At 42.2% G+C, this 24,953-nt stretch overlaps 1 protein-coding gene across 3 annotated transcripts in view; it reads right to left on the reverse strand.

Moving 5' to 3' along the window:
* The window catches only part of LOC112569894 (bone morphogenetic protein 2-like), a 93,040-nt gene extending 68,377 nt beyond the window's left edge, over positions 1-24,663 (reverse strand). For 2 of the 3 annotated variants that reach the window (XM_025247953.1, XM_025247951.1), the window contains exon 1: positions 24,591-24,663. The gene's annotated coding sequence lies outside the window, so the exon portion shown is untranslated. Of the gene's footprint in view, positions 1-21,549; positions 21,568-24,590 lie in introns of those variants that run through there. The other variant, XM_025247952.1, reaches the window with a different exon arrangement.
* Positions 24,664-24,953: the final 290 nt, after the last annotated feature.

A 24,953-nucleotide genomic window follows, 5' to 3' on the forward strand; every position in this document is an offset into this window, starting at 1 on the left:
AAGGATCATCATTTTATCGTCAAATTAATCAAGCTCAGGCTCATTTAGAAGACGGTAATCGTTCTTGAATTTAGTCTGGCTCGCTTCCCGCTGTCATTGAACGTTATTTACATACAATTATTCTACGTACTTATAGTTGGAATTGTAATGCTGTACTGTACTCTGTGTGCGCACCAATATCTCTGAAATGGCTATCTTCGTGTTCATCGGTGTGTTTGTGCAAATATTGCATGTCTTCAGATGAAGCTCGACAAGCCTGCTTGAATAAATCGTCATCATAAACTGTCGTTGTCTTTGTCATCGTCACAATCGTTGTTATTATTATTATTATTATTATTATTATTATCATCGTTGACCTCATTTAACAAGATAATGACATTTATAGAAGTGGAATGGGGGTAAGCTGGCCACTTGACTGACTTCTGGGTCTGTCTAAACTCTAAAGGTAGCTGAATTACCACCACCCTACCCCATTGATACAACACTGACGAGTTGCGCACGATCCTCACGTGCAGCTGTCACTCCAAAGGAGGATAACTCGTGAGAAGACGTGATTCCGCACATAATGTTAGTCGTTGGCGACAATTCTATTAGTGACGAATCAAGGAACTAGTCGATATGGCTTTTTTTTTTCATCTTTAAGCGACAATGTTTAGGTTTTGAAAGTTGGAAGATTCGGTGGCTATATTATAACAGAGGAAATAAACAGGAATACAATGCCACAAACCTCAACTCCTCCACCCCCCACCCCCACCCCCCGTTTTCTTTCTGTTCATCCTGGTTTCATTCGCTCAAGTCTCAAGGTCTCTAGGCTGACAGGTAGACAGCGTTTACTTTTCTATGCGAGTACAGTGGAACCTCGGTTAGCGAACGCCTCGGATAGCGAATATTTCGGTTAACGAACAAAAATTTCGTTAAAAATTTGTCTCGGATAGCGAACAAAATTTCGGATAACGAACAGCCACGTGAACCACACGTGACCGACGAGATGTCATCATTCGCGGTCGAGACACAGTTACGATCGGTCATTCCTTATCTATGCGCATTCTTCTTATTTAGTGATTGTTGCGCTTTATTTTAATAAGATAATCCTCAATCATGGCTCCAAAGAAGATTAAGAGCAATTAATAGTAGTGAGGTAATGACAAGGAAGCGGCCAACAAATGAATTGAAAAAGGAAATGATTTCAAAGTATGAAGGTGGCATGCGTCTGTCGGATATGTGATGTCGTATTACCGAAGAGTTTTACAAAAAGGCAGAAGCAACAGACACTGGACAAGTTTTGTCCTTTAACCTCAAAGCTACAGAAAAGGGAAGTCACCCCCGATTTTACAGTGTCAAGTGTGCTCATGGAGGGGGAATCCAAGCAGTAATTCCACCCCTTCCTCCCCACACCTGCTTCCAACCACGCCGTCAAAACGGCAAGTTTTCTGATGTTGAAATGCTTTCGATAATGTTTTTTTTTATGTTTATTTAACTCCATTTATATTGCATTATAACTGTTCTCATTAAAACAAATACCTATATAGCCTGTAACTTTCAAATATTAGCGAGTCATCAGGGGCTGGGAACCAATTAAATCTATTTCCTTTATTTCTTATGAAAAAAATTGTTTCGGATAACGAACATTTCGGATAACGAACAGCTTTCCAGAACGGATTAAGTTCGTTAACCGAGGTTCCACTGTATATTTTTGTGTTGCATTACCCACACTTACCTGATCATTAGTGTTTGCACTGCTGATCCCCACCCTAACCCCATCTTGTCTTCATCCTATGACAATCAGCAATAAACCAGATAGGTGCTTTTGGTCTGCCGCTGATATTGAAAGCAAGCTACGAATAGTGTACCAGCGTTGATTAATTAACGCCACCGCCAAGCCAAGACGTTACGATCATTCCTTCCGTACGTCAGCCCTGGTAGCTAAGCCCCTCATGCCTTTTGTACAATAACCCAGACAACTAAAGCCATCATGCTTTCTGTACATCAGCTTTCTTCGGTAAGCCCTTCATGCTTTTTGTACATCAGTCCTGATAGCTAAGCCTCTCATGCATTCTGTACACCAGCCCAGCCAGCAAAACTCCTCATGCTTATCGAAGAACTAATTACGCTTTACTTGAGGCTCACCCACGTGGTGTGCCGAGCATACATCATCTCTACTGCAAGGAAGAAAATTACCACTTAAATCAAATCAAAGACCAGCCTCATAACAGGGTAGGTAAGTTTGCCCATAAATGTTTGAGTCACTAAAAGACAGAGACAGACGGTTGTCAAAACTCGTGCGTTAAGCAGCCACGGTTATTTTCCTTCACTGCTACACGCACACACTCTCTCTCTTCCCCTCACGGCGGTGCATAGTTCCCTATGCGGGTTCTCTAGTTTCTTGTCCAGTTTTCCTAACCGTCATATCTACTCTCATTATTTTCCCCTCCAAATTAATGTGTTTGCTTACTTGTGTGTGTGTGTGTTTCGTCATTTGTAAGTCGGAAAACATTCCTAAAGAAAATGAGGTCGTTCCCCAAGAAGTAGTAATGTTTATACGTACTTCTACGCATTAAAGTATACGTTAAAAAACCACGCTACGTAGCAGCATTCAACATTCAGTGGTGCCAGAATACACAAGTGGGCGTCCAGAGAATGTCTATAAAATTTACGGCGCAGACAAAATGTTCTGAAAGTGACTGGCTGGTTGCTTGGCATACCAACTTTTAAAGGTCATGTTCTGTCCATTCACGAAGAAATCGAAGATAAACAAAAAAAGAACTTACAAGGGTATGGTGTAATAGGGTATGCATCTGAAACCAAACCTTATTCCCCAGCCTTCCCTCATCAGTAGTTTAGGTATGCCAGATTTATTAACACTGCTCCTGCTTTTTTCCTGTCTTTAGAGACAGGTAGAGGTAAAATCCTCTGATATACTGTCCTCGGAGTCAGACCCCCATATGTCCTGCTTCTACTACAGAGACGGCCATCTCGAGCCGCACCAGATGACCCTGGCTGTGACCACATGCCGGGTAGCTCGATGGTGCCCCGGGGTGCGAGAGGAGAGCATGCGGCACCGCGTACAAACGGCACGAGATCTGAGTACAGAGTGGAGAACATCTAGCGGCGAGGCTTTTAGTTTCTGGGAGGGTCGATCCCCAAATATTTTGCCCGTGTTCACAGGCTTGCAGCGTGCCCATGTAAACACCTGGTGCACACAACTGCGAAGGCAAATCGAGCCATGATAAAAGACAAGAGGGATGGATCACTTGTTTCCTTTCTCCTGGAGATGAAGAGTAAGACTAGGCACAGTCCTACAGGCTTCTGAAAATGGCGATATATGGCGGAAGAATGACCCGATTGTTGTAGTTCTAGATGGTTGCAATGCCTCCCCAAGAAGGAAAACCAAAATAACGAAGACAAAATGTCAACAGCTCGCACTCGAATAAAGTAATATTACATTGCCATGGCAAATTAAAATCAACGTTATTGAAGAAGATACACATGATAGTTTCTGAGCTGTTACATTGTCTGCTTGTGAAATGTGTTTTACCACGTGTGCATCTGTTGGGAACACGACCTGCAGGTGTGATTTTCAGGGTCTGACGGTGTCTTGACTGCCATCATCAGAGGGGTTGACCCATATTCAAGGTGTGGTCTTACAGTTTCCTGATACACTGTTTTGAGGACTTTTGCACTCTCCCGCCACATTTCCCCAGTCTGTGCCAGCCAGCTTTCTCATAAGTGTTTTCTTCCGACCTTGCACTCAGCTCTGTTAATATGCTGCTTCCATGTCAGCCTTTTGTCAAAGGTCATATCCAGGTGCGTCTGTTGGTCTTTTAGAGGTGTCATCCATTATTAACTTGCCAGCTTGTACTTTGGTAGAGATTGAGAAAAGGTTGCTGTTGTCTTCTCTCTGTTGATGGTCTCTGGTTCCATGTTCCACTGCAGACGCTGACTTTTCATGCTAATGAGACAGTAGTTCAGGACCTTCTTCCCTGTTTTGTGAATAGGGATCATGCTGCGTTCCTTCCAACACTGAGTGCTTGACCTCCTTTCAGCTTAAATTAAAGATATCTAATAGTTTGCTGATTCACCGTTGCCATGGTGTTGCATTTTCTCGTTTGCAATATTACTGGGGCAGGAGATTTCTTCTTTTTTCGGTTGCTTGATGGCGTTCTTCAGTTCTTGCATAGTGATTTCTTTTGTCATGAAATCGCATGCCTCTGTGTTTCCTGTTCGTTCCTTTTTTCCCTCTGGTTTCTTTTTTGCAGATTCTATGGAATAGGGACGTCCCTTTCTTATGTATAGGATTGGGCAAACGCATTAGCAGCCATTTCCCCAGTCAATGTCTTTCCTCCCTCTTCAAGTGTGATCTTCTGTCTCTTGGCTTCTTCAGCATTCAGTGCTCTAGTTAAAATCCACAGCTAAATACCGTCTTTCTCGATATCGATGCCTGCGGTCTTTTCTCTCTAGCTTCTTGTCAGATCCAGTCTAGTTCTCAGAAACTTTCTTTTCCTGTAACTCTTACTTCCCTGGCTTGGCTAGAGTTGGTCTCAGCCGCCTGTCTCACACCGCAGAGCTCGTCGTGTGCTGTTTTAGTTCTCCTGTCCAGCATGGTGCTTGGTAATCACCACTATTGGAATGGTTTCTTTGGCTACCTTAGTGATTCTGCTATTAAAATATTTGACAACATTGTTAATGTTTCTTACCTCCGTTGTAATTGTCCTCGTTAGCTCGTTGGTACGCGCACTGGTGCTTTCTTCTAATCCCATCTTGCAAACTTGGGGAAAGGGCCATTTGTTGCCATACTTCCTGAGATGGTGAGATAACGAAGCGGTAATTCCTCTTAACTGTCTCCACCTTTCCGCTGATTTTCTTATGGCTGTCGTCCGTACAAAATGCCAGGTCTGGAGAAGTGTTAGCAGCGCGAGCAAAAGGTCAGTGTGTCTGTAGGATCGTTGACAAAGATTAGCTGTTTCTCGTCCTGCCAGGTCATCTTTCCCCTCGCTTGTCTCGGGAATCATATCCCCATCTCTACTACTAGTTGAAGTCTCCAGCGATGAAGCTGCTTTCCGGAACCTATATAGCGTCGAATGTCAGCATCCTGTCGCTGGGGCAATAACAGTTGACGACAATGATGACCCTGTCTTGCGTTGTTACCTTGATTTCGATGTACTCCGCGTTGTTCACGTGTCTCCTGCTTTTAATGACATTCAGATTGTTTCCAAGGTCATCCACCTTTACTTATGCCTTGTGAATCACTAAGGAAAGCAGAAAATGACACCGGTCTTGACTATGAGTCACTTATCCAGTAATGAAGGTCCATGCATGGAGTATTTCATACTGCGGGTAGCAGTGCCAACTCCTCAAATTATGGGTGGCTACCGGCTTGAGGACAGGCTATCCGGCAACACCACTGAGAATAACCAGCAGGAGACCCATCGGTCGAAACTCCTGCAAGATATAGCAAACGGTTCGGCAGTACTGGACCTCGCATCCATCGCGTTCGGGACTGTTGTTCAGTCTCCTAGTGCCCTCGTCTAAATGTGGACATCATGGAGCTAGGTTGGCATCGTGCCATGCAATTTCGAACACGAGTATAAGGTGGAAGAGCAGAGTGGATATGGAGAAGACTTGTGATCACAAAGAATGCCTTTCTTAATAAATGGTACATCCGAGGTCGCGAGCAAGGGTCAGTTTGATTTTATTTCTCGAACGTACAAAACACGACGGCTTCTGAAATCCAGCACGTGGATGTGGTTTAGACACGAGTCTAAGTAGATGACTCGTTTAATATGCGAAATTTGTGAAACACAACTTGGTATTCCACTTGCCTTTTCCTGTAAAATTCTCGAACTATAAAAACAATCGTCAACATTTGAAAGCATTATCGCCTTACACTTTCGTAAATGACATTCATGCTATCCTCGACGGACTTCGCACAAAGACCCTCAACCTGAGCAGTTAAAAACTTCTCAAATTTTAATGACACACAGAGTTTGCATTGTCACCTGCTTAACACCTTGCAGGTGTGATGACGAATGGTCTTCTAGCAAAACACGGCGCAGTAACAAGCATGGAGACGAACAACCACAGTGGGAGATGTTCAAAGGGATGTGGGGGAGGGAGAAAAACTGAAGGTTGGGGGATAGATGACGTTGTTAGCCGCACAGCAGTTAACGGAGTGGGGTGTGGGTATAGAGAGACCATGCAGTCTGGGCAAAGGAGCGTGGGCGTACGTTCACACGAACGAGTGCTAGGCTTAAGATTCTCTCTGTGTGTGACAAATATTTATATACAGACTTATCACAAAGAACACGAGGAGTGTAGTCATGTTTGTTGTATGTCAGAAGTTACCCGTTTCATGCTCCAAAGCACGATCTGTCACCAAAGACAAGTCACATGACCCATGGACCAGTGCGATATCGCACTTGGCGATCACATGCTGCCTTTTATTGCGAACTTGCATCCACCAAGACAAGAAACTATCAGCATACCTTTCATAAACACAGATACAAAAATTACTTTTCGTCATGTTAAAGAAGTCTTGCTTCCGCTAACCGAACAGTCAACGCATGGTCATATGGTCGGCCCTATATGGCTAAATCCCTACCCTAAGTATTTTCTACAACATCAACTATAGGTACATGATACGACTGGTTGTGGGGCGAGTGAGGTGAGTGGGTATGGGTGAGTGGGTAACAGACGTTAAATAAAATGAGAAATGTTTAAAGTGCATAAAACTGTCAGGCATTTCAGGAAATGGCTGATAAAATAAGGTACTCGTACAACAGAGGAGTGACGGATTGTAGGTTTGCACTTTTCCTAACCTCGCTTTCATTAGGGAAACACAGAAAGAACTCTGTCCCGAACTTCACTGTCTTAAAAACTTTCTGGTTTTATTAATTTTTTTTTTTTTTGGTAATAAAAGTATTTTTCAAACGCTACAAAAAAAATGCAAAAAAGGTTGCTATACAACCAATACTTAGAGAGAGAGTGTGTGTTCTCCTTGGCTTGAAGGCAACAACAGAAAGAGAACAAAAAAGAAATAAACAGAACACTCTTTACTGCTAGGGCCAACTGCCCATTCTTCAAGGAGAGAGAGAGGCAGTAAACGACCTGTGTTATGATTTTTCTCACCTGTGAAGGTGTAATTAATCTGTTGGTTCGCAAAAATAACAAATGTTCACAAAATTGGCTTAAAACTGCGGCTCGTATTTATACCACCTTTCTATTTCGCACGAATAGCCTGTCAATATGACAACATGTATCGGCACATTCCCACAGTTATCAGCGGTATTCATATCCAAGCAGGAAATGACAACAAAATAAACATATAATGTTATAGAAATGGGATGGTTGCTACCTACTGCGGAAAACGAGCTTAAGCGGTACAGAAGATATACTTGGCGTCTGATATCATCTTATCAAAGGAAACATTGCGGGCCACAACCTCGTGGTTTTCGGAGAATTGATTGAAGCTGATGGTGGTAGTCACAAAGAATACATCAACTCCAATGTATGAAGCTGGGAGATGTCGCTTTCATACAACGGAATACATTTCTTTTTTAAAAAGCGTCTGCCTCCAAGCGGCCCCTTTTGACGTTTTCATGTTTATATCCTTAATCCCAACGGGAGCACGCAAGGTGAAGAGAGTAAGGGGGTGATGGGAAGGGATGGGGGGGGGCGGGATTTATGCGACTGGGTGGGTGTATATGATTTTCAGTGTGCAGGCATGCTGAGCTCTTGTGGCAAGACGAGTGACCCAGATTCACACCTGTGTTTTGCACGTGTGGTCTGATACAAACTTCGTAAGTCCGTCAACTGAGGGTGAAGGAGAACAATCAAAGCCCACCGCGCTGTGGGAGGCGCACAGTCAGATTACAGGAGAACACGAAAGGAAAAGACTGAGAAAGGAGAAGCAAACACGAAAGAACTGTGAGGTGGGCAGACATTTTTGTCACAGCAAGCGCAAAAGAGAAAGAGGGGGGGGGAGAGAATGGGAGAAACAGATTGAGAGACATGGCAATAACAATGACAATTATCTCAGGGGGAGGGTGTAGAATAAGCAAGCTTTTTTAACACCTAGCTTGCCCTTTAAAGGGTAAGAGTTTGTCAAATTGATAGGCTATGACAATAAGCACAGGTATAACATAAAAGAGAGTGCCGGGGAGAAGGTGTAAAATATGTACAAAAATCTCAAAAGCTTCACGGCTTTGAATCTTTATGCAAGTTCAATGCAGATCCTGGTGCTAAGTTTGCCAACGGTGGGCAGCAGGCCTCAGCAAACGATCACAAGTTTCAGTACAAATATTTCAATAAGTCTTGTCTGAAGCTGTTTAGAGAGTTTATTTGCGGGAGATAGTAAAAGGTAAAAAAAGGTAAAGGTCATCCCCTAACCTTTTCGGGTCGTTGGGGAGTGAGGTGTTAGAGACCTCACTTATATCGGGCCAGCTTTATATGAGGGTGGTACCCTCCTCTCCCCCGTTCCCCAACTGTCTATGGAGTCAGATACCCATTCTCTCCAGCTGGGTCGACTGGGGAACGTTTACTGCGCTAAGCGAGAACTGAACCAGCGCGCTCTGTTCGGACGCCAGCGCTCTAACCACTATGCCATCCGCTTTCCCAAGTAGATGAACAGGAAGGCCATTCCACAGGACGCTTCCCGAGTATTTCAAGCTTGACTTAAATAGGTCAAGTCTTGAAATGAGGGTATTAAGTTCGAGCGATGTTCATGTATTTTTGAGTAAATTATCGAACAGAGTCCAGGGGAGAGCCTATCTGTTAGTATCTTATAAACGGGGATGCTTTTGTTGTATTTAAGCCCTGTTTGTCAGTGGAAGGAGAGTTGAAATCCGTCGAGTGTATTATCGGCTTTAGTAATACTGTTTTAATTCCTCTCCTTTTGTAAGCTGCAATGAGCAGTTTTTAATCGTGTAAAAGACTTAAATGAAATACTTCTGCACAGTCAAATTTGCAACATCCTACTACCTGGTTGAAACTGTGGCAATGGACTGTGGAAGAAAATCCCTGTAGCGTACCAAATAAACACGACAGTACAGACTAATTTTCTGTCTGCTCTAGTTCCCTCTTGTTGAAAAGTCTCCACCTTGCAGACAGCTGCTGCTGAAGGCGATGGCATCGTCACCAGACGACTGCCACGCAGCAAGCCAGCGTCCTCAGTAGCCTACCCGTCGTCTGCAGACGTACATGTGCTTCGAGGATGTTGGAGAAGGGAAGGGGGTAGAAGTCTTTGGCGAAGGGACCACCCTCCGAGAAGAGTAGCCCAGGGGACAACGAGAAGAAGAAAGTGAAATTTTCACGTGTGACGGTTCTTCGTGTGGGATTTGCAGTGTGTGCATCACCTGTCGGCTGCTGTGCGGAAATGAGCCGCTGTACCGCTGCGTGGCCCGCTGTCGTCCAGATGCAACACATGCAGCTTAAACGCTGCAAGATGTCTCTAGCCAAAATCTTGCTTTTTCAACCTAAACATCTCTCTCTATATATATATATCTTCCTCACATCTTTTCGCACTTCGCTTCCACTGTAATCCAGTGGTGATACACTGGACACTCACGTGTCTAGTTAAATCTCTCATTAGCTGCTGGGCGGAGCTCTAGGTCCCGACCTACCTATGCCAGTGAAAGAAAGAAAACGGGAAACGCAATAACCGCAACAAGATTTTGATCTGAAGAATCAATGACAGATGTTAAATATTTGTACAAGGAAGAGCTAAAACCAGATAATGGAATCTTTAGTGAAGAGCTCGTGCTAGGAGAGAGGGATAGTGCGTTAGAGAGTGACAAACAAAATAAATTAAAAACAAGCGGCAATCGAGATACGAGAGGTGGTGGGGTGGGAGCAGGCGAGTGAGAAAGAGAGAGTCACACAAGTTTACAACAAACACAGGTGTATAACTACAAACATACTCGCCACCTTGCCCCCGGTGATATTATTGCAGCGCGGTGTGGCAAGCACGTTGTTCCGGTTACAACTTGTTTTATTTCCTACACAAATCACGACAAGGCAAAAAGCGCAGTGCTTGTATTTCGCTCTGTTTGCATAGGTGCGAGCAGGAATGTCTCCCATCTTCACTCTGTCAGCACAGGTTGCCAGCTAATTAGACACAACCTACATGACGTTTCAGATTATACACTACCTACTCGTGTGTCCAGGCGCCTTTTCCATTGATTGCCACAAAGTAAATGAGTTATTCAAGTAAAATTTTCAGCACACTGTTTTATTTTTATTTTGTCATGGCAGTTGGGTAGGCCTCACACTGGAGGGACTTTTGACGATGACCATTAAAAACAGTAGACCCCAATGCATGAGGAACTTTTGACTGTCATTGTTTTCGTCGTGTTCGCCACTTACTCGTCTAGGTCTTCTAAAATTTCCAAGTCTTTACCCAACGTTAAATAACTCAAACAAACAGTTAAAATTCCTTGAAAAATTTTGATCGGATCGTTTACATGATAAATAGATACATTAGTTTTCCAGAAGCGAGCTTTTTACTTTTATTTGAGTGACTGAGCTGTCAACATTTTATTACAGCGAAAATTTATGTTTATATTTAGCCAGTCGCTGTTCTCATGTTTCAAACAGCACTGTGGAAAACAAACAAACAAACAAACAAAATCGATAAACATTCCTAGGAATATTCGACAACGCTGTAAAAAGACGCAGCATCTTTTCCTATCAAGTGCTGAAGGGTGAGCAACATCTCCTTTTAATCTGCTGTGGAAAAGCAAGGGATGGGGGGGGGGAGAGAGTGAAAGAAAAAGAAAGAGAAGCAGAAAGAGTATAACCCTGTAAAAAAATATGAAGATTATTTCTGGTAAAGATGGTATATCAGTTTCAACCGTCCAAAGGGACCCCTGTAGAGCGTTCAGACTTTTAAGGCGTAATGCCACGCGATTATACTAGGGAAAAAAAGGAGAAACTGCCCTGATGTAGCGGACCCCATCAAACGTTTCAACATCAATGTTTGCTATCTGTAACTGGGAAGATATGAGTGTTTTCCGCCAGGGCAGGACTTAGTCACCCATTCATTCTCAGCATATTTCAAGTGCTGAGTGACTATTCGAAAAAAAAGTGATCAAATTTAAAAAGTCAGTACTTTTATAATGATAAGAGAAAATAAACTTTAAACGTGATTACTCGTGACAATTGAAGCTTCAGCACAAAAAGGATTGCAAGGTATGACAGAAGAAAAAACCGAAATGAAAAACGCTGAAAAAAGCCCCAGCTCAGGTTTATAAGAAAAAATGTCGGAAGAAATGTGTCTTTGGACTTGAGCGCTGGAAACGAAGACACTGAACAAAAATGAAACGAGTGACACCCAAACTTTTGAAGCCTTCTAGGCACTCATGCGAACAGGAAAGAATGTAAGAAGATTATGATAAATCAATTAATTTAATAACTTAATTCTTACGCATTCAAATGAAGCTAAGTAACTGATAACGTTGCAGCTTGCTTGCATACGCTCTCTCCTCTACACAGTGCTACAGTTTAATGAATGCCACATTCAAGAAGTAGATATGGGGTTTTATAGGACAGAAAAGTCAGTAAATTAATTACTGTATATCTCGAATTACCATGGTGATTCGTTTTGTTTAGTAACTGTGCCTGCCTTCCATTAGTGTGAATTGAAAGGGGTGGTTGTTGGTGCAGTGGGTAAAGCGCCCATTGCCACGAAAGTGAGAATCGGGTATCGGGATTTGGATCTCGATTCCGATACGCCTCTCTGGATGTGACACCTCTTCGCAATGCTGACCGTCGAAATTTTCCTACGGTTTCACCGGTTTCCTCTCTCTCCGTTTATTTGTTGGCGGGGAAAAAAAACATTATACAAGAGTATCAGTCAGTTCTCAACTATTTACAACAAAATAGCCTTAAAGCGCCCTGGAAGCGTTCTGCCCTACACCAAACCTTTAACATTGATTGCTGCTCCAGATTTTGGTGTAATCAGGGGCTGAGAAGTGGGGTCATGCAGGGGAGAGGACTCTCACATGATACACAACACTAGGGTTGACGCTGATACGGGTGAGGAGCAGGCTTCTCAGGTTCCCACGTATGGCACAGGTGTTCACGGCTCGGGTGTCCGCTTTTTGGTACGGCACTTGTCACATCGCGCACGAAGCCCCGGTACCCAAGGAGTACAGCAAAGGGGTTGACTGGACGGACGAAATTGTGACAGTCGGGGTGCCACGTTAAGGAGTGCTGAGGTGAATGGGAAGGTGGGGTCCGAAAAGACGTAGACGGACAGGACACTTAATCAATAGGTAATGAGAAAATGTGCGTGCTTGTGAGCTTTTGAGTTCCAGAATTGTTTTTAACAAATGGTGAGTTCACAATCTTTTCACAATCTGCGAGATATATCCTTTGTTCGTTGTTTTTTGGGAACCAACCCACCACCACTTTCACGCGGTTGAACGACACAAGATAAAGGCCGCCAGACACCTGACGGCTTGATCACCTGCTTGCAGTTGCGCACCTGCACAATCGTCGTCTCTGAAGTTTGGTAATTATAGCATACAGTCACTGTAAAAAACGAAACCAGCGCCAGACCACAAAATATCTTATGTGGAGCTACTACGTGTGTTTCATCTGTATTTAGAAAAATTATTTTACAAGACAAAATTACGAAGACGCTCACTCACCCATTCACTATTTCACCCACTCGCCCTCTCTCTTCCTCTCCCACGCTCCCACCCCATTCCTATGGTCTTTTGTGAGATCCGAAGGAAGTTGATCCCCTCAGTTACTTATTTGGCTTCCTTCTCTAACCACCTACCCCCCAAAACAAACAAACAAACAAGCAAACGCTGCTGCTGCTGCTGCTGCTGAATATGATGATGATTGGTTTCGTTGTTTATATCATTATTCAATGTGTTGGTGCAAATGCAAATGTGTCCGCTTAATAAATTTTGTTTGTTGGTTAGTTTCCACGAACGGCTGTTTGTTGACTGCATTTAAATACTAGAATAGAAAAGGTCTATGTGGCGTTCAAGATTTTCCTTTGCAAATGTGCTGACTGACAGTCACTAATGCAAAAATCATCTTAAAGAACGTACTGCATTACAAGTCGCCCAACTATCTGTCGACCCCACTTTATGCGTCTTTCACATTCACGCCCCGATATAACGACTCTCGTCTTGCTTCCAGGTCGGCAGCCACCGATTCCATTATTTCGTTGCTTTTGCGTGCGTGCGTGTGTGTGTCTGAGCGCTCGCGCTCAGAAATGTGAGGCATTATGTATGTTGATATGATGAAAAATGACCGGCATTTATCATCGCCACACCTGTGAGTGGGTGGGGAATGGAAGACCACACTGATATACCAGTCATTTTCGGGTACTCAGCAGTCTGATGGATTTGGCCAATCTGCGGCTATCAAGGCTCTTCAGTTTCACACGAAGTTTTCACAGAGCCTACAACACCCAGTGAAGAGGGCAGGCAAAAGATAAGGTGTTAAAGTCATTCATTCTGTCAGAAAATGAAGGATGAGCAAAGAGAAACCCTCTTCTTTTTCTCCACCCACTTAACTTTCTTCGTCAGGGCGAACTCACGACAATGATTAAATGAATTTAACGGATGCTTTTCTTCTGTTTCATACAGTACTTTCAAAGAGCAGATGACCAAAGAGACAAGCTCGTTTTGAAGAAATTTACGTTGAATTATCATAAACACGCTAAAAGTAAAAGTCGCGATATGTAAACGATCTTTAATTCATTTCTTTATTTTAAGTCAAACGTCAACTACGAACTAGTGGTCTTGTTCAATTAACGGGGAAAGGTGTTGCCTGTGCAGAAAATGGTTAGTTAACATCACCTGCTACCATATGCACGGTGTCCCCTAGTCACCTCGTATTTCCTACCCGGTTACCGCAGCGAGAGCAGGGCCGTACCCCTGTCAGTGCTTCGAGCACCCCAGAGTGTGCGTGACTTTAAATGCGGAGTGCCGTTTGACACCTGGAGGACCTTGCTGACAGTTGACAATGCTGTTGACGCCTGGAGAACACCACAAACAAACGAGCGAATGCGCGAGGGACAAAGAAGGATCAAAAGGCGAACCTTTCCTCTCTTGCGCGGGAGGAGACGCACAGGTAAGTCGAGTGCTCCGGGTAATGGAGCGATAATAGGTAACAATAAAATGATTTATAATAATTACAAAACAAGCAATGTTTTTATCTTCAAAAAGCAGTTTCCAACTTCGCTCAGTTTATTTTCTGACCTAGAGGTTTTAACCACCAGGCTTCGTAATCCCGATGATAACATTATGAAGACCATATACTTCCATCATGACTGTCATCCTTCTCTTGTAATTTTTCATGCGCCATACTTGAGTGCTCATTCTTAATCATTCAAAATCCTTATCATCTTGCGTTTTGTTCTCCTAAATCCCAGCATACAAGAAAGTTCACAACAAATAAAACAAAACAGAATGGTGAAGTGTTAAAGCTAACCCTCTTCTCGATACCCCTTCCTCTCCTTCCGCTTGTTGTTTTACATATCCGAAGACTCTATCGAATGAAGTATCTACTGCACAGCTGGGTCAGCTTAGGGGCAGGGTGGGATATCCTGTGTCACTCGGGTATAGGCTATCTGCTTCCCCACAAACCAGAGCAAAGCCAGCAAAACAAAACGAAAACGCTAGCACACGTCTGTCGTTTTATATGATGATGATAATAATAATTTGTGCACTTGTATCGCGCAGCAGCACGACGAAGATAGGTCGCACTCTCTTCTGCTCTTACCAGTAATTATAAAAAGGAGTATTTGAATATTAGGTAACATACAATGGAAGGTGAGCTACATCTAGGCACATTGAGCAATGTAAAGATGAAGTAAAAGAGTAGAACATAATGCAAGGGATAAAGGTTTAAAAGGATACAGGAACTGTGGACAGTGTAGAGATGAAGTAGTTACATAATGGTGCACATTACATACAATATCGGAATAGGAATTTAGGATAGCAATTCAAAGAAAGTACTTAGTACTCGGGGAATAAATAAGTTTTCAAACAGCGTTTGAATGTAGCCTTTTGAGTCCGAGTGACAGTAACAGGCACAACTTAAATATCCTATACCGTTGGCTTTCTTTACACTCGGTTATACCAACCACCTCTCTCACACTCCTCAACAACCACCTGGCTAAACTCTCTTGATCATCTTTGTAGTCCTTTTTCTAATCTGCTTGCTGTTTGTTGGCCTACAATTTGTGGCATGAAAGTGGAGTACTCGCGGGAGTAGGGTGAGTAACCATCCTTGGACAGAGAGCAGAAAGCGAGAAAGTGAGACTACATGTACAGAAAGTCAGCAAGTGTCTGAATGACTACATGTACATTATTTAGCCTTCCTTCACCCCGCTGGCTGCACCTGCAGTTGTTGAACTGAAATACACTCCAACTGTTGGCTCTCGACTCGGACTCACCTCCACTTTCATTTTCCACCTGTCAAAAGGCAGTCTCGCTCTACAAAGAACGTGTCTGTCAAAGCGCGCACAAGCGAGCGGCCCTCCAGAGTAATACACTACAGTCAATGCCGGACGATTAACCTCTTGATACTCTCCATACAGCTGCCGCAACGGCCTGGCGCTCTCTTGCGGAGGGTTTAAAATAGCGCGCGTACTACAACGGCTCATTCACCGGCAGCAAACAAATTTCTTGTTTACTGGCAAAGGCGCGCTGCGAGGACTGGATAGGACTTTCCGTACCGCTCCACTGGTTTTCAGTCCCGTAAGTCAATCAGAGGTCATTTTCTCTCCCCACCCACAACTACCAACTTGACAGAAAGACGATAACTCCAACTTTATTGAGTAGGCTTGAGAACAGCTCAAAATGGTACTGGGGAGTGAACAACAACAGCCATCATTAGAGAGGCAGAGAAGGCTGGACAAAACACGGGGAAAAAAAGAAAAATGAAGGGAGCAAGACGCACACGACTAAAGGAATGGTTGTGTGGCTGGACGTTGTTGACACTATGTGTTGTTTACAAATACACAAAGCATTGACAACAGTCGATATCAACATAACTGATTAATTAAACGAACACAAACTGGCAACGGGAAACAGAAAAGAAAACAATTGAAAAGGAACACACGTCCACCCAACACCTCTATAGCCAAACAATACTTTCCTAGAAAAGTAAACGCAAAGGGTACAAGGCATTGTCATTTTGACTCTAAATAACTATTAAGCCTCAAAACATTTAGTACGGGGTAGTGAAGCTTTCTGACCATTGCAGCTGGTCATGAGCTAGAAAGAATAACACAGCAACGTGCTGCAAGTGTTTCCCAGACAATTTTTTTCACTTGATATATGGTTCTGGCAGTCTCTCTGAACACCTGCATTTCGCTTTTGTTGTTCGAAGGGACTACAAAGCTGCGGATCAAACAGCGGTTTACCCAGGTGGCATGTATTAAGACCAGCGACTGTGCCAGGCCCCTGCTTGTTAAAATCGACAGTTCAAAATAGAAAGTAAGAGACTGCAAGAGACAAGGGCAGAGATCGTTATTTACTTGTCCATTTTTCTGCTTTGGGAAACAGCTAAATCTTTTTCGTGCTTTTAATTTTTTAATTATGCAATTGATAATTTCTTCCTGACCACGACTGTAAATGTTGTATACACCCATCTTTTACATTTGATTTTGAAGACATGCAGGTTTCTTGCAAACAAATTAGCTGAGGGCTTTTAGCCCACTTCTAACTTAACAATAGCGATAACCCTGGATTTACACTAGAGATAACCCTGCACTTGATAATACACCCCAGGTGTTTTAGTATATCATTCCTAACACCAATAGGTCCCAGCACCTTTTGGGGGGTCATGTTTTTATTTTGTTTTTTGGGGGTTTTGTTTTTGTATTTTGTTGTGTTTTTTATTTGTGCTTTTGCTTTTGATTAGTGTGGGTTTTTTGTGGGGAGGGAGGGAGGTTGCAAGGAATTTCACCCAGAAGTTCAATGAAGGCGTCTTTTCTTACTGCTGGTTGTGACCTGGACCTTGTGAAGTTACTGTGGAGTTCCTGTTATTCTTTTCGCCGAGGCTCCCTTCATAACATTTCTTTCAGATTTTTCCTACTTCTTTTCAAGTGAATCCTCCTCTCTGTTACGTTCTTGTTGCAAGCAATAAATTTCAGTATCATGATTTTCTGGCTGTCTCATCTCCATTCTCCATGTTTTTCTCTGAGGCTTAAAGATTTAATGTTCAACAGTCACGGCGAACCTTCTCATGGTCGTGTGACAGCATGATCGGCTGCGCCAGGGGAAGACAGCAGTAAATATCTTGATGTTTCAGCCCCTACCGTGCGAGTGAAGACTTTAAGGTATTTCTCAGGTGTCAGGTCCTGAAAGAGAGCCCAAGCCAGACGGCCTTTTAATAAAGGGGACTGAACAGTGTGAACTAAGCTTGGAAGGTATGCAAAGGGTTTTAGAGACAAGGATTAGTGCTCGCCCCTTCTCAATTCAAAAGCCATTAAGGTTACATAAACACATGTGCAAACACGCGTTGCAGTGTTTAAAAATCGCTTTTTAACAGCAGAGATTGGAATACTAAAATTTCACGTTATCTGTTGAACTGTGATAGGAAAACAAATACTGAAGTCCTGAACAAGTTGCAAAGTATTGGGTTAAAATCAGTTGTACGCTCAGCTTTCCCACGCTGTAAAAAGCCAGAGTACAGAAGCTGCGCCATTTTGGCCAGTCGTTGACTGCAGAGCCACGACAAACTAGGGTAGCCTGGCCACAGTGTGTGTGTAATTAGGAAGTATGTTTGACACACATTTGTAGCCTGTAGAGCTGTGGCGAGCTGGGCGTGTCACAGAACTTTCTTGAAAAGTCCCGAACAACCTTATTCCGCTTTCTAAAACCCGATTTATACCTAATTTCAGAGGTTTCGCGCTTCAGACAATGAAACATACAATATTTTAGCACTGCACTACGTTGTGTCAACATTTGGACAATTTAAATGTCACGCAGTCCATTTATTAAGAGAAACATTGTAACGCCCATCAAAGGAAGCATTATAAAAGGACATTCTGACTAATTTCGTCAACCTACAGCCTATTCTATCATTGAAGCACTACGAATTGTGAAGTCAAAAAAGAAAACGACGAACAGAAACAACCAGGGAAACATACTCAGGAGGAAACTACTTGAACAAAAATCCGGAAGAGGCGTGAACAGCGACTGCCATTTATTTAAGGACAGCAACACCATCAGAGGAATGGCACTGCATGGTTACGTAACAAGTGACACCATTGGTGCATCGATAAAGATTTGCGCAAACGGAAATTTCGACAATTTTAAGGAGGCACTTGGAGAAAGCACTTCAGAGAAGAGGTACGTGGATAAGAAGGCGAAGTGCGTGAGCTTTAGAAAAAAGGACAGCGCGAGGACGAGAAGTGGGGCTGACCGGGAAGGGGCGGGCAAGAGAAGGCTAACGTGTTTCTTTTTTTAAAGACACAGGTGCATGAGGTAGCAAAGCCATATATGGCGCATATAACGGAAGCCGCAAAATTTTTGTTTTGTTTATTTGACGTTGTACACGCTGCCGCTGAAAATAAACAAGTCATGACCGCAGCGAAGGAAAGGCAAAAGTTACAAACCGAAAATAAAGTTCCTTAATGATCCGCGTACATACTTACTATCCCTGCTCTTAAATAATTCATAAGCGCGTTTCAGATTATAAAATCCAATGCAAAGACTCGCTTTTCTGCCTTTTGGCCTTAAGATAAACTACGTTTTCCTTCATCCGTTTTATCATATTCCATGCCCTGCTATGCTACATGCTCGCCATGTCTGTGCATGTGAACTGGTGGTGTATATTTCAGTTTAGTCCAATGTCGTTCGAAAACCACAATAAACGCCAGTAACATGAGAGCATTTTAGATGCATTTTATCAGTATTTAATTAGAATACTGACCATGTGTTAACCGGAAGTTGGCCTTAACTGCCTCTCTTCTGCTTGTTAAAGCCGGAAGCTGACAATAATATTAAGCAAAGTTTTTTGTTGCTTGCAAAGCAGCGCTATACAATGGTTATTTTGGGAAAAAATAAGCGATTTTTAGAAAAAAAAATCGTTCTTTCTTTGTCTCCTTTCGTATTTGGTCAGTCTACAAGTGACGCAAATGCTGAGTAGCAACATCTAATTACACACCCACACACCACTTGTATCGTTTTAGTCGATCGTTAAAAACATCAATTGTGTCCACTAAGCGTTGTGTTATTTTTGGTGAAAACGGTATCGATAGACCGTTGCATGATGTAAAGCGTGGTAGGCGCGTAATACGAGGCCAGGATACGGGTCGTGGGTAAGCTGCCCCCAGTGACTGCGTCACAATGGACACTGCTTGGTCGTCGCCCAAAACAGCAGCAATCATTGCGCGACGCCGAAGGATCAAGCGTCCATTTATGATTGGAGGAAACGTACCATTAGATGCGCCACATCTAGGCACGTGGCAAATTGCATCAATTGTCCAAAAAATTGTTCCGTGTTGGTTCTTTTTCTCGGCCGCCTGCAAGCCTTTGTTATTTTTGTCCCCCTTGCTTTTTTGATACCCCACCCACCACCCAAACCAATTCCACCCCCTTTCCACAAACTTAAATGTCTTATTCTTGGACATCAATTACAGGCTCTTGAATAGTTACTGGCACAGAGCTAAAAGAAAACGGGGGTGGGGAGGCCTGGTACCTAGAGAGAAGCTACTATAAGCCCCACTTTATGAAATTAAACACCAAAGGCACAGTGCTGTATGTCTGATGCTCACATGTCATACGCCCATTTCACGGAGAGGTCAACACAAGTTCTCAGCGCACTACCTGGGGATTGTATGGGTCTGACGTCATTCAGAGGGACATGTGGTAGGTGATATGCCAATCGAAATCGAGCGGCTGTGAGCTCGGATAGATTGCTTTACTTACGTACTTATTGTGAACCATTTTCTTAAGGAAGACTAAGCTATTTCTTGCTTATCTTAGTCGTAACGTGTTTGTCCACCAAGAGAATATTAAAGTAGCCGTGTCATTGTCTGCTTGTCTATCTAATAAAATGCCGTCGAAATTGAAACAATAAAAATAATACGAACACATTAGTTTCATACTTCTCTGCATAAAACAAAATATTCCGTTACTCCACGAAGTGCACAGCTCAGAAACTGCTTGAATTTTTGTTTTACTGGATTGTCTATAAGAGACTTTCCCAACCTAACAAGGAGTTAACTCTGTTATTAAAGCTCACTAACAGACCAATAGTTCAGTGCCTTCGACGAATACCTGTTCTGCAACCTCAGCAAAAAGCTTTGCATTGCAAGTCGACCAAAGGCATACAAAGCACCTACGCACATCACCGTATGCGCTTCTCTTGCTGATACTGTTGTTGTTTCAGAAACCCTGTCCAGAATATTGGGTTTTTCGCATCAATAAATGACAAATTAATTTAATTGCAGCCGAAGCATCAAATGGAGAAAAAAAACTCCATAAAAAATTAAAAACCTTATTTTTCTTAAGGGCAGCGTCGTATGTAGTAATCGGTTCGACGCCTAATTATTTATTTTACTATATATTTCCCGCGTTGTATTCTTTAACCAATTTGAATCCTTGTTTATTGTCGAATTTGTTGCAGATGCCTCAAATAGGTTATGAATACACGTCTTGCTTCTTGCCTCTTGAAAACCTTCGTACCAGCGCTGACAACGATTTCGCGCAATCAATAGCTTTCCTTCAAAAATGCATGAGCCTGTTCCTGTCACAGCTGGACGCTTCACAGTCCGTACGCTATCTCCTAAAATACAAAGGTTTGTAATCATGACCAAAACGTCTGGTTCATAAGCACCTTTCTTCTCACAATGGTAAATGGCTTTCTGTTTTAAACAAGAAACATCAAAAATGTATGTTCACCCTTCCATATTGTGTGTGGAATTGTGTGTTGCGAAAAAAAAACACACACAGAGAAAACGTGTGTGTGTGTGTGTTCGTCTGCTGATCACTACAAATACGTTTTCATGAATCTGGGTCACGACCAGACGGACCGTTTTGGCGAAAGAAAAACAAAAAGGAAATTTCTTCACGTTTGCATGTGACAACTGAAGCTGGCAACAGTCTTGAAAGAGTCTATGCCAATAGTTTGTTATTTTGGTCGATCTTTTTATAACTGTCGAACAGCACTGAGACCGCGAGAACGATAAACTGATAAAAGAACAGAACAGATAAAGCAAATAGAAAGCTAAGCTGCTCGGCGAAATGTATGAGGTCAGCACAACATGAAGGACTTGATTCCCAGGGCCCCCCACCTAGCACCACGACCCCTAAACACACCATGCAGGATTTTGAAAATCATTTAACGACTCAGTTCCTAAAAATTCTTTTTAAAAGGGCACTACGTCTGAAAGAAGTCTTGTTTGCATATCTGCGGGGATACCCAGCGCTCTGCCCGCCATTGCCTGGCGCTAGGTAAAGGCTGGTGTGCGAGAAGCGGAGAGGATAAATGCGAAGTTAATTGAGTTAAAATAAGTCAACAACGATAAGGCAGTAAACACACACAGCACAGGTGTGCCATTTTGAACTTTACCTGAGCACACCAGGGGACCTGCCGATTTTCAAGAATTAGGGGTCATTGCCTGGTAAAAGTTGAGCCTGCGAACTATGCCTTTACTCTGTAACAGCAAACCATCAAAGTATCAACGGAAAACAATTTGGCTCTCCAGTCAATGTCGATAGTCAAGTACGAGAAAAAGCGATCAAACCTACCTCTCGTTTTTTGCAATAGCCTCAGTTTTCAAACAGTCTCGAAAAATAATAAAAACGAAAAAGCAAGTCAACATACTTTCGCAACAGAATTCTTCAATACATCTTTGTGTGTGTGTGTGTACGCGCTCACGCGCTGAGTGAGAGAGAGAGAGGGGGGGGATCTTTCTTTGCATGGCAGTTGCAAGTATCAACCAGAGTTCAGTTGGTAGAAGAGTCAAATTCAATCCTACATGGACCCTTTCCTATATGAGGGGAGGGGAAATCTACCACGTGCGAGATCCAACTGAGAGAGACGTGGGGCCAGAAGCTCCAAAACTCCATTTCTCTCAACGGGACACCTGACTCAAAATAGCTAGTGCACAGGTGTAGATGTACACCTGGAGTTACATGTAAAAAAAAAATGTGACAGTTTACAAGTATCTTAAGAAAGTGCCTTCTCACCCTTCATTATTATAAGAAGCCGTGTATATGTGTGTACGAGAGTGCGTATGAGATTGTCGCAGTACGTATGCACCTATGTGAGCGCATGTGCGTCAATACTTAGCGTATTTCTGGGGTTACGCTGTAACGATACCTTTAGACACATAGCGTATTCATGTCAAAGACACCGACAATGGGCGTTGCTGCCCACAGGAAAAATAGTTATAAAATAGACTACATTACACACAGTTCCACGCTAGGGACACTTATTAATACAAGACTTCACACTACGTGTGAGTGCAGATCAACATCAACTGTTTAAATTACGAAAGCCTTTACCCAAACGCTTATTTCGACAGTCCTCACTGCTTGCGCGCCACCTACTTTAAATTATACCCCTTTGCTCCTTTGCCACTGAAGGTTTATGTGGCACGCCTCGTATAAAACTGCACAAAATGAGCGTGTCTTTCCTCCATTGTTGCTAGGCGTTTCCGTTTATGGCATTTGTCGCGATCACGAACATACACGGAACAAAAGAATGTTACAAATATATGAGCAAGGTCTCTCTCTCTCTCCCTGCCTTACAGCAATTTTCCATCACGTCATACAAACATACACACCTACTTAGCTTCACTTCGATAGCACTTAATATCTCCAAAGTTCAGAGGTCTCTAGTCTCTATTCAAAAAAACTCACCTTTTAAGGACACGACTGACATCTATGATATTCTCTCTCTCTCTTTCTAAACCGTTAAAATGTGTGGTAGTAACTGGCTATCAGTCGCGTAGACCTTGCGGTCTATTTAACGTCCCATCTTAAAATCCCTTGAATATACATTTTTTTTAAATATAACACCTATTTTCCATTAACACATTACAGACTTAACACATTATGTGCTTAAACAATTCATACCCACTGCAAGATAACAAACATATATAACAATATAACAAACATATAAAGTAATGCATGTCAACATATATGTATAAAAGTCTAGACACTGAATTCTAGTCGACAAGTTGCGTATAAGTTAGCCACTGTTTTAGAATTTTGTCTTCTTTCATTTCCAAGCGTGCATTAAAAATTTCAAGTTTATATCTATGCTCCAGTATCCGAATGAATGGTTGCAACTGTGGGGGGGGGGGTTAATCTGCAGGAGTATATGTATGATTTACATGCAGTAAGATTAAATCCAGTATAGCATCTGTCTTAAAGTTATTACTGCATCTAAGGTGTTCACTTAAAAATCATCCTTGTCATAATCCCACAGTTGTTTGACACATAATTTTGAAAGTTTTGCCAGAAATCTTGGACATATTTACATTTCCAAAAAATGTTGAATGTTTTCTTTTTCACATCTACAGTGGTCACAAACATCATCTTTCTCTTGACCCATATTAAATAAAGTTATTTTTCCCCAGTATTCTATGCAGGGCTCTGATTTAAAGCCATTTCAATCTACTATCTTTAACATTGGCTACTTTTCTGAAGATAATGTGCCAAACAACATTTCTCTTTAGTCTTTCATTCCATTTCGGGCAACAGTTAGGTACATGTATATTGGTTACCATTTTATCATAATACAGTCTTGCACCTTTTTGTATAGATTGAATTACAATAAGAGTTTTATTTGTGTCATAGGTAAGCGATGGTGGTTTAGTTATAGTCTCTCTGGATGTATGTGTTCAGCAACAGTGACAGCATGTGATGCAACAAGACTGAAGTATAAATATTGGTAAGTAGACTTACAATAAAAAACAAAACCCACAAAAACCAGCTTGACAAGAGATCAGACAAAATACACAAAAACATAGCAACAAATATAAACAAATAAACAAACAAACACAACAAACAAACAATTTCTTGGAATAGGGTTGGCAATGTGACCAAGGTCATCATTAATTGCCATAGGCAGTGATCATGTATGCTGGCAGTGGTGGAAATTTCTAAATATTGAGTGAAACTAGTACAAATAAGCCTCAGGATTAAATAAATGGATTTTCACAAATCATGTCTACAAGATTGGTTGGAAGAATAGCCGAATTTTAACTATGTATCATTATATGTGTATGTATATAAATTCATGTATATGTGTGGGTATGTGCCAAGTAAGAGAAGAGAAAAGTCACTTGAATATTGTCTGGGTCTGAGTTTTAGGCTAAGAACAATATATTCTGAAAACTATCAAAAGTGTAAAATAGTTCAAAACATTTTGGACTGTTATCTAAAGAGTTCTAGAAGCTTTTCAAATTTGTGGAGCATTTAAAATTAGTCGGCAACGAGTTGCGATTTGCAGCAACTCTTTGTGAAAAGTAACACTTGCAAAATATGGATGAATGGTGGAGAGAGTCTGGTAAAGCTTTTACATGTCGGTTTCATGACACCTTTGCTAAATTTGAGCAAGTATTTGTCCGGTTAAGAAATGTCTTATGAGGTTGTACGTACCAGAAAAGGTGTACTGCCAGAAGTAGGGAGACATTTACAGACGGCGATTTGCTCCATTCATTGCGTCATTATTACGTCAAAACAGAACGGGACAAACGAAAAGTGACGAAACACAAATGACGCATGCATGCGCGCACAACTCAAAACAATCGTAAGACTTACGCCCCCTTGCAGAACAAACATTATTTTCTAATAATTACAAAATAAAAAACAAAGAATGTCTACTGTTCTCCCTCGTCGTTACTTTTTAAAAGTATTATTTCAGTCAGATTTAATTAAATGTTTTGTGAAAGTTTAATTTAATTATAATAGGATTTTGAACCATTCATAGCAAGCAAACAAGCCAGCACAAACTCCAAGAGA

Source organism: Pomacea canaliculata, linkage group LG8 (genome assembly GCF_003073045.1).
Source record: "Pomacea canaliculata isolate SZHN2017 linkage group LG8, ASM307304v1, whole genome shotgun sequence".
In the NCBI taxonomy this organism is placed as follows: Eukaryota; Metazoa; Mollusca; class Gastropoda; order Architaenioglossa; family Ampullariidae; genus Pomacea; species Pomacea canaliculata.